Source organism: Macaca mulatta, chromosome 7 (genome assembly GCF_049350105.2).
Source record: "Macaca mulatta isolate MMU2019108-1 chromosome 7, T2T-MMU8v2.0, whole genome shotgun sequence".
Classification (NCBI taxonomy): domain Eukaryota; kingdom Metazoa; phylum Chordata; class Mammalia; order Primates; family Cercopithecidae; genus Macaca; species Macaca mulatta.
In genome coordinates, this window is record NC_133412.1 from 2,841,418 (window position 1) to 2,856,984 (window position 15,567).

Below are 15,567 nucleotides of genomic sequence, written 5' to 3' on the forward strand. Positions count from 1 at the left end.
CACCTAGTGAAAGCATGAAACATAATCACTGGCAATACTGATGGCAAACACAGATCCAAGGAGTTTTGGGGGATTCATGCCAGCTTTTCAGCATTGTTTACTGATAATCCATAAAGATGAGAAATGCAGAAGTATCTGCTCTTCGGCTTGGATGTGCGGCAGGAAAATGCCCACGTAAGCAGGAGAGTATTAAAACATCCTGAGCACATTCTGTCCTGAGCTCCCTGGGTTCAGCACGTTCTGTGCACTGGTCAGCGGTTCCTGATCTGGGAGCAGTGGTGTTTCCATAAGGCCAAATGGAGCGCGCGGCTGGACCCAGAGGGAGCCTTTAACTGCCGTGGATATTCTTTCTTTAACGCTGCTGCTGAGCTGAACCTTTTTCCTGCGATAAACCATGGCTTTGTAAGCATGGTCGTTTGGGGTCCTCTGAGGCTTCTTAGCAATAGAATCCTGCCTAACTGCCACCATTAGTGAAAAAGGATAGCCTACTTACAAAAAAAAAATACAGAAGTAGCTCACTTCCCTTTAATTCATTTTTATTTACAACGATTTCTTGGCTATGATAATATGAAAGTAAACTAAAGATAAATTTTAACAGCAAGAAAGTTATCAACATTTATCTAAAAATTAGTATTTCCAGAATTCAAGGAGCAATAGCATCTATTGAGAGACTTAGCTCAGGTAATAATGATAATAAATATCTTTGCAATGAAACCTGCAAATGCTAGTTACATCCGCGAGTTCCATGTGATGGTATATTTCCATCAACAAATAGAATAATCCTTCTGTGCTAGAATGGAAGGGGTTTAATGAATAAAAAAAAAGAATGATAACTCCTTTGGGTAAGCATTCTCTTATGCCTTCAATAAGTCTGCACCTTTCATTATCTAGTCAGTTAACTTTGTCTTCTTTCAATTTTAAATCACTGTCTTCATTCATGAGCTAAAACTATGCAGAAAACACAGCAGGATGTTTAATTAATGCTCACTCAGTTACTTTCATGACTGTTTTTCAAGTCAACATTTTACAAATATTCTCCTCTTTTTGCAGAGAATACGGAATTTTTGCAGAGAATACAGAGAATTCTGAAGAGCACTTCAGAATTCAAACAATCACTACTTCTTGGTATGGTTATACTGGGACTGTTATGCATGTGTTATGGATTAAAGCAAATAAAGAATCAAGTCAGTGAACTGGAATTTCCAACCATGGGAGAAAGAATGCACAACTATAAGACTGATGGAGTTAGGTAAGATCAGGTAGCCCTGAATTTGAATTAAAGTATCATGGTGAGTTCACGATGTATTATAGATTAAAAATATATATTTTCTACAACATTCCACTGAAAAATCCTAGAAATAATGTCTTCTGTGATGGCAATCAGTACCCCTAGAGGATCCAGAAAGCTGTCTCTAAATACTATTTGGTAGAAAAGGAAACCAGGGAGCTTTGAATAAGTGGTCATTCTATGTTTGAGTCAAGGAGTGTACAAGATAAGCCTAGAGCATCTTTTACAACAGAATGCAAATACTCTATTAAAAATTATTGAAAGTATATCCAAAGGTCTTGGAAATAAATTTTAATTTCTGCCCACTGGCCAAAGATAAGAAATAATAAGGTTTAGTAAGAATAAATGCAATGGACTGAAATCTATCAAATATGTTTATCCTTTGCCTTTAGAAAGGTATTTTTTAAATATGTTGGTCACTTTTGCAAAATAATGAGCTGGTTCCCTAGCATCACTCAAACTGGTAAGTAAAGGGGAAAGACTCAAGCATTTGTCTACCTTTTCCTCTACAAATTACACCTAAGGGCATCCAGGCAATCAAGCAGTCCTAGGTTTATCCCTATAGAAGTATCACATCCCCACCTGAGATTAGCATACTTCAGTCATGTAGGAAGCTATGTTCTAGGTCAGATTTCAAATTTTTACTTATTTATTTATTTTGAGTCAGAGTCTCACTGTGTCGCCCAGGCTGGAGTGCAGTGGCGCGATCTCTGCTCACTGCAAGTTCCGCCTCCTCGGTTCACGCCATTCTCCTGCTCAGCCTCCCGAGTAGCTGGGACTACAGGCGCCCACCACAATGCCCGGCTAATTTTTTGTATTTTTTTTTAGTAGAGACGGAGTTTCACCGTGTTAGCCGGGATGGTCTTGATCTCCTGACCTTGTGATCTGCCCGTCTCAGCCTCCCAAAGCGCTGGAATTACAGGTGTGAGCCACCGCACCTGGCCTAAATTTTTAATAAAACTTATTTTGCTTAAAAGTGAATACCTGAAGAGACCCATTGCTCAAAGCAGGAAGCTGGGGTCCTTGGGTGACCAGTGAAGAAGTTAGGGGCACTGCGCTAAACTGTGTAATGACTGTGCTGAGGCCTTTAAGCTCCACAGTGTATATCCTCTACAGGCATGAAAGCCCTGATGGACAAAGACCAAAGCATCACCCCCAGCCCTCCACCTGGGTCAATACACCACTGCAGTTTCTGCATTCGCCATCCAGTAACTCTTTCTTTGTCATGACATGATTTGGATCCACTTGTCACATACATGGCTATCAAGTAAGTCTATGACCAGACCAGAAAGGGGGCCACCAGAGAACTGAAAAGAAAAAATTAACACAAAAACAGAAACCAAAACAACAGGAAGAAAGGGGAACTTGGAGGAAACAGAAACAATGTACAGAGAAATAATACACAATAAATCATTATTAATGATCTCAAAGAGATCATCATTATTACAGTAAAGAGACAAAAAAGTTCAGAAAAAAAAAAACTGTTGGAAAAAAAAATAAGTCCAAATAGAATGAAAGGAAGATGAAGTTGAAGAAATACAGGCCCAATGATTAGGAAAACAGAGCTGAAAAGTAGTGGAGAAAATACATGCAAAATAAATGATTCCCTCCAGAAGTCATCTGAATCGCAGGAATTCTAGAAAGGAAGATCTGAGGAAATGTGCTACAGAAAATTAAAGAAACATTTCTAGACTTTATTCTTAGAACTGAAGGACAAAGTTTCCATGTTGTAAGGGATAGCTAGCTGTAAATATAATACAATGGGGAAAAAGTCTGTAAACAAACCACAGTGCTGTAAACTAGCAAGTTAATCACTCATAAGGGGTTAGCTGACTGACTGATAGGGTGTCCACACAATGGACACAAAGGCATCACAAAATTATGTTTTAAAAAGTAATCAATGTGGCTGGGCACGGTGGCTCACATCTGTAATCCCAGCACTTTGGAAGGCCGAGGAGGGAAGATCACTTGAGCTCAGGAGTTCAAGACCAGCCTTGGCCAACATGGTGAAATCCCATCTCTACTGAAAATACAAAAATTAGCGGGTATGATGAAGTGGGCGCCTGTAGTCCCAGCTACTCGGGAAGCTGAGGCAGGAGAATTGCTTGAACCCGGGAGGTGGAGGTTGAAGTGAGCCAAGATCGTGCCACTGTACCCCAGCCTGGCTACAGAGTGAGACCCCAGATCAAAAAAAAAAAAAAAAAAAAAATCAATGAAATAAGTAAATGCTGAAGATACAAGGTTAAGGGGAAAATAAAAAAGAAATTAAAGAGGGCATCCAGAATCTGCTCATACATATATTGAGAGCTAGGATGTGGTCACTCCTGCTTTACAACAAGAAAAAGCTGGACAAATTGAAAATCAATGACCTTTCTAAATCCATCAGAGAACTGAAGTCTACAGGAAAATACTGTCACCCTAAAATCTGGGGAGATGGGTTCATCCTGAGAGACATTGCAAAGATCTGCTTGCTTGGAGCAGAATCCACAGGGGCCATAAAATGATGGGAATTGAAATGATGACTTGCTGGAGGCTGACTGTGGACTAGCTTGAGAGTCAGAAAACACTGTGCGTCCCTGCCTTAAGGGAGAACCTACACTTTACAACTTCTCTTCAAGTGTTCTACCAGATTCTCACGGTAAGGATCCAAAATAGATCCCCTCTTGGTCCTGGCCGAGGAGTGAGGAAAGTAACTGTTGTGAAACACTCACAGAACCTTCTCCATGAAAAGGCCTACTCTCCTGGGGAAATCACTCTGCAAGAGCTGAACTGTGAAAATCCATCCCACCAGGGGAATGGAGGTTGCGAGTAAAACTATCACTGGAGTAGAGACAGAAACACTTAGGAAGATCACAGCCCTGACATGCAGACTTGCAACAAGAGAAATTTAAGCAGAAAAGTACAGAATGCTCCCTCCACCCCATACACAGCCCCTGGACCAAGGCAGCCACTACAGCAGCGGGTTCCAGCTGAAAGCTACAAGGCGTAGACGCTCTCTAAAGAACAGCACTAGGAGAGACCCAAAGCCAAAGGGGAAGACAAAAGCGAGGACACCAGAGGGCTGTGAACTTCTGCTACTTACAGATACAGCACACAGGAAACAAAGCCCACTGCCAGCAGTCTAGCGAGAAACCTCAACCTACAGGCCTACTGACCTTGGATCCTATTACCCAACACATCATGTCTGGATTTCAGTAAAAAAGTACAAGGCACGTCAATAGGCAAGAAAAGCACAGTCTGAAAGGACAAACCATCATCAGAACCAGAATCAAACATGACAGAAATGTTGGGAATAGTAGTGAATTTGAAGTAACTATGATTATGCTAAGGACTCTCAGGGAAAAAGCAGAGGACATATAGGAGCAAAAGAAGCAAAATGAAAATTCTAAAAATGAATCAAAAGCACATACTAAAAAAGCACATGCATGAGCAAAATGAAGAATGCTTTTGAAAAGTTCATGAGTAGACTCAAAACAGAAGAGGAAAGAATCAGTGAACATTAACATAAATAAATAGAAACTTCACAAAATGAAACAAAGAGGAAAAACAAAAAAATTAAAACTGGAATAGAACACCCAAGAACTATGAGGCAATATCATACATATATTAATATAACATATGCATCATTTGAACACCAGTAGGAGAATAAAGAGAGAATGAAGAAGGAATATTTGAAGTAATAATGGTAAGAACTTTCCAAAAGTAGTGACAGACACCAAATCACAGATCCAGAAAGCTCATCAAACACCAAGCAGGAAAAATACCAAAAATATCCCACTTGAACATATCATACTCAAACTGCAAAACACAAAGGCAAATGGAATATCTTGATAGAAGCCACGAATGGGTTGGGGTGGGGAACACCACATCCACAGAAGTATGAGCTTAGGAATTACAGTGGATGCCTCATCAGAAATTATGCAAGCAAGAACAGAGTGAAGGAAAATATTTAAATTGTTCAAAGAAAAAAAAACCCACCAACTTAAAATTCTACATCCAGTGAAACTGTGCTTCCAAAATGAAGGGGTCAATTCTCCAAGGAGACAGAATTATCTTACATGTGCAGAAACCTAAATACCAGGGTATCAAAATAAATGAAGGAAAAACTGATAGTAATGAAAGGAGAAATCCACTATTCTTGGTAGATTTTACTGCATCACTAACCTGACAGACAAAGCAGGCAGAAAACCAGTAAGGATATAAATGACCTGGAGAGCACTATCCACCAATTTGATCTGACTGACAGTTATTGAATACTCCATCCGACCACAGAACAAGCCCTCTTCCCAAGTCTCCTGCAACATTCAGCAGCAGAGACCATGCACTGGACCATAATGTACATCTTAATAGACCATGCACTGAACCATAATGTACATCTTAACACACTTACAAGAACAGAAATCATACAAAGTGTATTCTCAGTCTATGATGGAATTAAAATAAAAATAAATGACTAATAGGTAGCTGGCAAATTAATATTTCAAAATTAAACAACATACTCTGCAATAACCCATAAATCACAGAATAAGTCTCAGGAGAAATTTAAAAGTAATTTGAACTAATTAAAAACAAAATAAAGATCAAAATTTGTCAGTCAAAATTAAAGCAATGCTGAGAGGAAAACTGGTAGCATTAAACGAATGTATTAGAAAAGAATCAAAATTCCTAAGCTCTTACTTTAGAGAACTAGAGAATGAAAAGAAAATTAGGCCTCAAACAAGCAGATGAAAGAAGATGATAAAAATTAGAGTAAAAAACAATGAAACTGAAAAGAAAATAGAGAAAATCAGCATAACCAAAAGCTAGTTCTTTGAAAAGATCAATAAAATTGATGAACTTCTTGCCAGTTGAACCAAGAAAAAAAATGAAGAAGACATAAATTATCAACATCAGAAATGAAAGAGGGGTGATAACTAATCACTCACAAACATTAAAAGAATAAGAGAATACTATATAAAATTCTATGCAAATTTGATAAGTTGTTGATAAAACTACATCAACAAATTTAATAATTAGTTGAAATGAACCAATTCTTTTAAAGACATAAACTACTAAAACTCACTCAATAGGAAATAGTCAACCTGAACAGCATTATACTTATTGAAGATATTGCATTAGTGATTAAATGCCATCCACAGAGAAAAAAACAAGAAAGCCCAGATTATTTCACTGGCAAATTCTACCAAACATCTATTGGGAAGAAATAATACTAATACTCTATAAACTGTCCCAGAAAAATGAATGAGACAGAACTTTCCCAGTTAATTTGGTGAGGCCAGCATTACCCTAATACCAAAAATATAAAAATAAAAATACTACAAAAAAGAAAACTAGAGATCCGTGTTTTTCATAAAGATACATGCCAAAATCATTACAAATATTAAATCCAGGAATACATAAATGTCATCACAAGCAAAGAGGGTTCATTCCCCAAATGCATAGCTGGTTCAATATTTATAAATCTATCAGTGTAAATCACCATATGAATAAGTCAAATAAGAAAAACCGTATGATTCTACCCACTGATGCCGACAAGCCCCTTGACAACACTGAACACTTATTCATGAAGATCACCTCAAGAAACCAGAAATACAGGGAAACTTCTCAATATAATAAAAGTACTATATCAAAATCCTACACCTAACATCATATTTAATGGTAAGAGACTGAAAGCTTTTCCCCTAAGACTAGGAATATTTAATGGTAAGAGATTGAAAGCTTTTCCCCTAAGACTAAGAATATGGCGAGGATGATTTTTTTCTCTACCTCTCTCCAGTATCTTACTGGAAAGCCTAGCTAGTGCTAGTTCTCGTTTCTAAAAGGAAAGTGTAAAATTGAAGAGACTGTATGGAATTGTTTTGTGACACTATCTGGCCAGGATACTTCCCTGGCAGACTACTATAATTATAAATTAAATTCCTTTAAAGACTATAGAGCTAGATTGTTTATTGAACCCTGATAGAGTTTTGGTAGTTGGCAGTTTTTGAGGCACTAGCCTCAAAAGGGGAACACTGAGTAATTTTATGTTCATGAACTCAGTAGTTTGAAGAAATTTTTTTTCAGTAGCTGCAGACCTATAGTGATATCCCTCATTTCATTCCAATAATGGTGATTTGCATCATCTCTCCTTTCATTTTTGTCAGTCCTGCTAAATCTTATCAATTGTATTGACTTTTTGAAGATCCAGCTTTTTGTTTCATTTATTTTCTCTATGGTTCTATTTTCACTTGCACTAATTTCTGCTCATATCTTTAGTATTGTCTTCCTTCTGCCTGCTTTGGATTCATCTTGCTTTTTCTATTTTCTGGAAGTTAAGAACTTAGATACCTTTGAAATCTTTCCTCATTTCTTTCTTCCCTTCATTCCTTCTTTTTTTCCTTTCTTTCCTGCAGGACTGCTCAGCATATTTTTAAAATAATTTTATTGTATATACTTAATATATATAATGTGATGTTATGAGATACATATAGATAATAAAATGGTTATTATAGTAAAGCAAATTAACAAATCTATCATCTTACATAATTACCCTTTGTTTTGTTTTTGTAGCAAGAGCAGCTAAAATCTACTCATTTCCAAGGAATGCCAAAAACAGTACAATTTTATTATCTCATGTTATGCACTAGATGTCTAGAAACTTGTTCATCCTACATATTTCTACTTTGTATCCTCTACACATCCCTATTTCCTCCTCAGGACCCACCACTGGTAACCATTGCTTTATTTTCTATTTCTGTATAGTTGACTGATTTTATGCATTGCACATATAAGTGAGATCATGCAAACTTGTGAACCTCCGGGTTCAACGTTGTGGCAAATGGCAGGATCTCTTCTTTTTTAAAGTCTGAGTAATAGTCCATTGTATATATGCAGCACAGTTTATTTATCCATTTGTCCATCCACAGACACTTAGGTTGTTTCCACATCTTGTCTATTGTGAATACGCTATAACGAACATGGGAAAGCAGATATATATTATAAAGTGGTGATTTCATTTTGTCCCAGAAGAGAGGTCATATAGTAATTCTATTTTTAATTTTGTTAAAAATCAGCATACTGCTTTCCATAATGACTGCACCAATCTACATTTCACCAACAGTGTACAAGTTTCCCTTTTCTCCATACCCCCACCAATATTTGTTGTCTTTTGGCTTTTTGATAACCGCCATCCTAAAACATTCTTGTTAATGATTTCTAGTCTGATTACATGATGGCTGCAGAACAAATTCTTTATGATTTCAGTTACCTTAAATTTTCCGAGATTTGTTTTGTGACCCAAGATACAGTATATCTCAATGAATATTCTATAAGCACTTGAAAAATGCGTATTCTGCTGTTGCTGGGTGGAGTATTACAGACATGTAACCTAGATCTTGTTGGCTGATTGGCTGATCAAATCTGCTTGACAATTCTGTAGAATTGTCAAGTATACACTACTATACCTTTTCCAAGTATAATTATATATTTATAAATTTCTTCTTTCAGTTTAATCAGTTTTTGCTTCATGTATTTTGAGGCTCTGTTGCTTGATGTATACACATTTAGGATCATTGTGTCTTCCTGGTGAATCGATCCTTTTATCATTATGTAATGTTCCTCTTCATCTCTGTTTCTTTACTCTGAATTTCATATCACTGAATATTACCATAGCCTCTCCTATTTTTAAAATTTTAATTAATATTTACATGGCATATCTTTTTCCATTCTTTTACTTTCAACCTACCTATATTATTTAAATTTTAGTGGGCTTCTTGTAAACAGCATATAGTTGTCATTTGAAATTTTTTGAATGTTTTAATCCACTCTGCCAATCTCTACTTTTTGATTGGTGTATTTTGATTATTTACACTTAAAGTGATTATTGACATGTTAGGGCTTATGTCTGCCATTTAATATCAAATTATTCTATCTGTTTCCTCTGGTTCTCCCAATTCTTTTAAAAGGTTTGAAAAATGTATAGTTCCATGTAGACAACAGTGGAGGAAAATTCTCTGATTTGTTACCACGGCTTTCTCTGTCTTGTGTGATCCCAGGCAGTTGTATTTCAGTGCACTGCAGTCTGTCTTTGATTCAACTAAGGAAACGAACAGTACCCAGGGCTTTTGTTCCTACCTAGGCAGATCAGCTCATTTAAAGTATCATGAGGCAAAAGAAAAAGTTATGAGCAGGACACCCACTGAAGCCAGGCGACCTAAACCATGCCTCGTTGGTGTCTGTGGAACAAATGCATAGCACGCCACTAGACATACCACATAACAGTGTTTCCGTGGGAGTGAGTGAATGAGAGAATAGTTTCAATAAAATCCATACACAAAACTACAACAAACCAACCAATAAACAAACACAAAATCTTAAAGTCCACATCCTACTAAGACTGGACAGGTAGCATCTACATTCATACTCAAAATCACAGCGCCACTTTGGCCATGACTGACCCATGCCACGCCTCTGGAAGGCAACAGCACTTGGTCGATTTAAATTCATCTGTCCTGGCTGGTACCACTGATTCAGCCAATTGCCATGAGCAGAAATGAGAAAATGTGAAATAGAAATAAAATTAGTGAAATTGTTTTGAGGTAGAATAGCTAAACATCCTAAAAATAGAAGCTAATATTTTTTAAGTGACTTCACATGTCATTAAGAGTAAATTTTCTCTTCTTGAAACACTAAAAGGCAAGGGACGTTTCATTTTCTATGACCTCGATAAGCAAGTAAGGTACAATGAAACTACCTCACCTTGGTAATTTCCAAATATCGGGCAGCACAGTTCCATAGGGTTCTGGTTGGGTCAGCCTTTTGTTCATTAATACAAGTACTTATTTATCTTCCCACTAACTATTAAAGAAAATCCTCACCATAGGAAACAGATACGTCAAAAGAGCATTTAGAAGGCAGTCATTTGAAAGGTGTATAATTCTATAGCTGAAGGCATTTATAAGAGCAGCTAGAAAACTGTGCGTGGATACACCCCAAGCTATTGATATCAGTCACCTTGGGTGGGTGAGAGAGAACAAGGAATGGAAAGGTAAATTCACTGTCTTTAATAGACCACTGTATGGTATGCTTGTTACAATGGACGTGTAAAATGTTTGTAATCTTAAAAGTGAAAAAAACCACTTAAAGGGAAAGGGGAGGGATTAATTTTGCTTTTCTCTTCTCCATGCTCCCTAACCAAGCTTTGGTATTTATAAAGGTGGTTCTGTTGCTTCCGACTCCCTGCAGCTGCGGGGGCAACCCTGTACGGTCTGGAGCCAGCAGACTGGCCACCCTAGCTGGACCTGCTGTGGACCCTGAGTGGACTTGCTGCGGGGATACCCAGAGGTCCATGGTTCAGACTCTCCTACTTTAACTGTGCCTGGGGAGTGGCATTTACTTGAGCATTCAACTGCAAAGGGTTTACCTTTCCAACATTATTAACACCTGAACAAAATAGGGAGCCATTCCTGAGGAGTGGGTTGTCGGTACAGGGAAAATATGTATACATCAAAGAAGAGGTAAGGCTTCTGGGCAGGCCCAGAACCTTCCAAGAGCACCTGTGGAGCATGGTGGAGTGTGTTGCTCCAGCATCAATTTCATACAGATCACAATACCTTTTAAATCTGAGAACTAAGAAAGATTATGACTAAGACTAGTTTCATAATTCACAAACCTGAATGCTGAAGGCATAATCCCCATGTTAAACTTTTTACAGGGTAACAATCCAAAACAATTAAACAAAGCATTCATTAGAAATAGAGCTACATCATTTTTATCAGTGGTGGTTTTATGTGTTCTTCCTGGAGTTTTCAATAGTTAAGACATGGTTAGTTTTTAATGCAGGTAGTACTTGGGGGAGTACTATGGAAGACAAAGTACCAACACACACAAATTATATACTTATGTCGATGAATAAGATATTAATCATACATATGACACTTAGTGGGTATTAAAATATATTACTTCTTAGTACTTTTATTAGAAGAAGTAAGCTCATAGTTGTATGGTGGAAATACTGTAATTCAACCCATAGCATCATATTTCTGAAGCACATAGTGAAGAAAGCAGTTTCTTTATAGTTATGTGACCACGGAATAATCCTCAGCCAAAGATTCCATACATTTATCAAATAGACTTTAAGTAACAAATGCAGTCCCCTTGACCATAATAGAAAATCCTCTCTCCCAGTGAGCCAAAAGCACAGAGGTTGTCACCAAGCACGATTATATAAAAATGTAATATTAGTATTATGACCTGTTGTTATTATTGTTATCATGGAGCCCAGGCATTTATCTGAACACCTCTCCTCAGAAGGAAGAGGCCTCCTAATCCGTTTTCAGAGCCCAGTTTGAGTTTCTACCTCCCTCATGGAAATCCTGGTTAGTTATTTCCAAATCCTCAAAGAAAGAAGCAAGTCACAACAAAAACCACTCATTTCTAAAACTGTGTAGAACACGGCAATTTTCAGAATTTTATGTTCTTAAGACCGAAATGAATTGACTGGCTCTCCCAGCTCCTAACGCTGGCAGCCGCCCATGTGTATCGTGGGACTCCCGGGCCGTGCTGACACACAGAGCTCAGGAGTGCTGGCAGCCGCCCATGTGTATCGTGGGACTCCCGGGCCGTGCTGACACACGGAGCTCAGGACTGCTGATCCACTTTGGAAGATATCCCACATCAGCGGGGTCCATGATGGCGTGGCTTGGGTCACATGGGTGTAGAGAAGTCAGACACGGTACATCTTTTACATTTCATTTTTGGTTGATTTTTGTATAGGGCGTCAGGTTAAAGTCTCGGGCAAGCTTGTCCCACTGGCGGCCCATAGGCCGCATGCAGCCCACGATGGCTTTGAATGCAGCCCAACACAAATTCATAAACTTTCTTAAAACATTATGAGATTTTTTTTCATTTTTTTAGCTCATCTGTTATCGTTACTATTAGTGCATTTTATGTGTGGTCTAAGACAGTGTGTGGTCTTCCAGTGTGGCCCAGGGAAGCCGAGATTGGACACCCTGGTCTAGGGTGTTGTTTTGTTTTTGTTTTGTCTGTGGAAGCCCAGTTGTTCCAGTGCGTTCTTCCTCCATTGAATTACTCTTGCACTTTTGTCAGAAAACAGGTTGATGTAACTGCATGGGTTTATTTCTGGATTCTCCATTCAGATCTATGTGTCTATTCCTCTGCCATACACCACACTGTCTTGATTATGTAGCTATATAATATAGCTTGAAATCAGGCACACTAATTCTTCCAATTTCATTCTTCTTTTTCAAAATTGTTTCAGCTATTCTAGGTCTTGTACTGTTCTGTGAAAATTTTCAAATAAGCTTGTCTGGATTTTGGTAGGAGTTGCATTAAACCTGCAGATCAAGTAAGGAAAAATTGACGTCTTTACTATGTTAAATCTTCCAATCCATGAACAAATATATCTCTCCATTTACCTAGGGCTTCTCTGCTTTCTTTCATTTGCATTTTATAATTTTCAGCATATATTAATAGATTCTGTACCTATTTGTTAGATTTATATTTAAGCATTTCATTTTCTGAAGCAACTATAAAAACTATTAAATTTTTAATTTTAGTTTTCACATGATTTTTGCTATTATATACAAATGCAACTGAATTTGGGTGATAACCTTTTATCCAGAGACCTTGCTGAACTCATGAGTCCTAGGAGTATCTGGTAGATTCCTCGTGATTTTCATGTAGACAATCAGGTTATCTGTAAATTGGGACACTTATTTTACTCTTGCCAATTTACATGCTTTTTATGGCTTCTTCTCGCCACATGCAGGTGCTGGGACTCCACTGCGACATGGAAAGCGACAGTGAAGCCACACATCCCCGCCTTGTTCCCGGTCCTCAGTCTTTCACATCAAGTTTGATGCTAGCTGTAGCCTGTGTGCCTTTTGTAGATGCTTAGTATCAAGCTGAGGAAGTTTTCCCTATTCTTAGTTTCCTGAGAGGTTTTTTTTTTTTTTAATCATGAATAAGTATTACATTTTGTCAAACACATTTTCGCATCAAATGCTATAGTTGTATGACTTTTTTTTCTTTTGCTTGTAATATAGTGGATCACACAGATGGACTTTGAAAGCTAAATCAACCTTCTATATCAGAAATAAATCCCACCTGGTCATGATGTGTAATTCTTTTATACTTTGCAGGATTCTATTTGCTAATATTTGTTGAGGATTTTTGGATGTAAGTTCACGAAAGAAACTGCTCTGTTGTTTTTCTTTTTTATACTCTCTTTATCTGGTTTTGGTATCAGGTAATATTAGCTTCATAAGAAAATGATGGGGAATGTTTCTTCTGCTCTCTAGAAGATATTTTGTAAAATTGGTGTTAATTCTTCTTAGCTGACTGGTAAAATTCTCCAGTTACACCATATAAAACTCAAGATTTCTTTTTTGGGAACATTAATTACTAATTCAATTACTTAATCGTTATAAGAATATTCAGGTTTCTACTTTTCTTTCTTTTTTTTGGTGAATAGTGGATTTTTTAAAACTGGTTCATTAATTCTGACTTTTTTTTTTTCTTTCTTTTTTATTTTCTGAGACAAGGTCTTGCTCTGTCACCCAGGCTGGAGTGCAGTACCACAATCTCAGTTCACTCCAACCTCCACTTTCTGGGTTCAAGCCATTCTCCCCAGTAGCTGAGACTACAGGCACGCATCACCACATCCAGCTAATTTTTTTTGTATTTTTAGTAGAGACAGGGTTTCACCCTGTTAACCAGGCTGGTCTCGAACTCTTGATGTCATGATCTGCCCGCTTCATCCTCCCAAAGTGCTGGGATTACAGACATCAGCCACCGTGCCTGGCCAATTCTGATTTTTAGAATAGTATCAAATGTATAAGTTAAAAGTCTTCCAGTATTCTCAAAGTATCCCTTTAGTGGCTGTAAAATCTATAGTGATATACCAGGTTTTTTTTTTTTTTTTTTATACTTTAAGTTCTAGGGTACATGTGCATAACGTGCAGGTTTGTTACATATGTATACTTGTGCCATGTTGCTGTGCTGCACCCATCAACTCGTCATTTACATCAGGTATAACTCCCAATGCAATCCCTCCCCCCTCCCCCCTCCCCATGATAGGCCCCAGTGTGTGATGTTCCCCTTCCTAAGTCCAAGTGATCTCATTGTTCAGTTCCCACCTATGAGTGAGAACATGCAGTGTTTGGTTTTCTGTTCTTGTGACAGTTTGCTAAGAATGATGGTTTCCAGCTGCATCCATGTCTCTACAAAGGACACAAACTCATCCTTTTTTATGGCTGCATAGTATTCCATGGTGTATATGTGCCACATTTTCTTAATCCAGTCTGTCACTGATGGACATCTGGGTTGATTCCAAGTCTTTGCTATTGTGAATAGTGCCGCAATAAACATACGTGTGCATGTGTCTTTATAGCAGCATGATTTATAATCCTTTGGGTATATACCCAGTAATGGGATGGCTGGGTCATATGGTACATCTAGTTCTAGATCCTTGAGGAATCGCCATACTGTTTTCCATAATGGTTGAACTAGTTTACATGTTCCCACCAACAGTGTAAAAGTGTTCCTATTTCTCCACATCCTCCCCAGCACCTGTTGTTTCCTGACTTTTTAATGATCGCCATTCTAACTGGTGTGAGATGGTATCTCATTGTGGTTTTGATTTGCATTTCTCTGATGGCCAGTGATGAAGAGCATTTTTTCATGTGTCTGTTGGCTGTATGAATGTCTTCTTTTGAGAAATGTCTGTTCATATCCTTTGCCCACTTTTTGGTGGGGTTGTTTGTTTTTTTCTTGTAAATTTGTTTGAGTTCTTTGTAGGTTCTGGATATTAGCCCTTTGTCAGATGAGTAGATTGCAAAAATTTTCTCCCATTCTGTAGGTTGCCTGTTCACTCTGATGGTAGTTTCTTTTGCTGTGCAGAAGCTTTTCAGTTTAATGAGATCCCATTTGTCAATTTTGGCTTTTGCTGCCATTGCTTTTGGTGTTTTAGACATGAAGTCTTTGCCCACGCCTATGTCCTGAATGGTACTACCTAGGTTTTCCTCTAGGATTTTTATGGTATTAGGTCTAACATTTAAGTCTCTAATCCATCTTGAATTAATTTTCGTATAAGGAGTAAGGAAAGGATCCAGTTTCAGCTTTCTACTTATGGCTAGCCAATTTTCCCAGCACCATTTATTAAATAGGGAATCCTTTCCCCATTTCTTGTTTCTCTCAGGTTTGTCAAAGATCAGATGGCTGTAGATGTGTGGTATTATTTCTGAGGACTCTGTTCTGTTCCGTTGGTCTATATCTCTGTT

General features: G+C 37.8%; 1 protein-coding gene across 2 annotated transcripts in view; it reads right to left on the minus strand.

Annotated features, from left to right (window-relative positions):
* The window catches only part of GABRG3 (gamma-aminobutyric acid type A receptor subunit gamma3), a 562,718-nt gene that overhangs the window by 408,219 nt on the left and 138,932 nt on the right, over positions 1-15,567 (minus strand). The window lies entirely within an intron of this gene.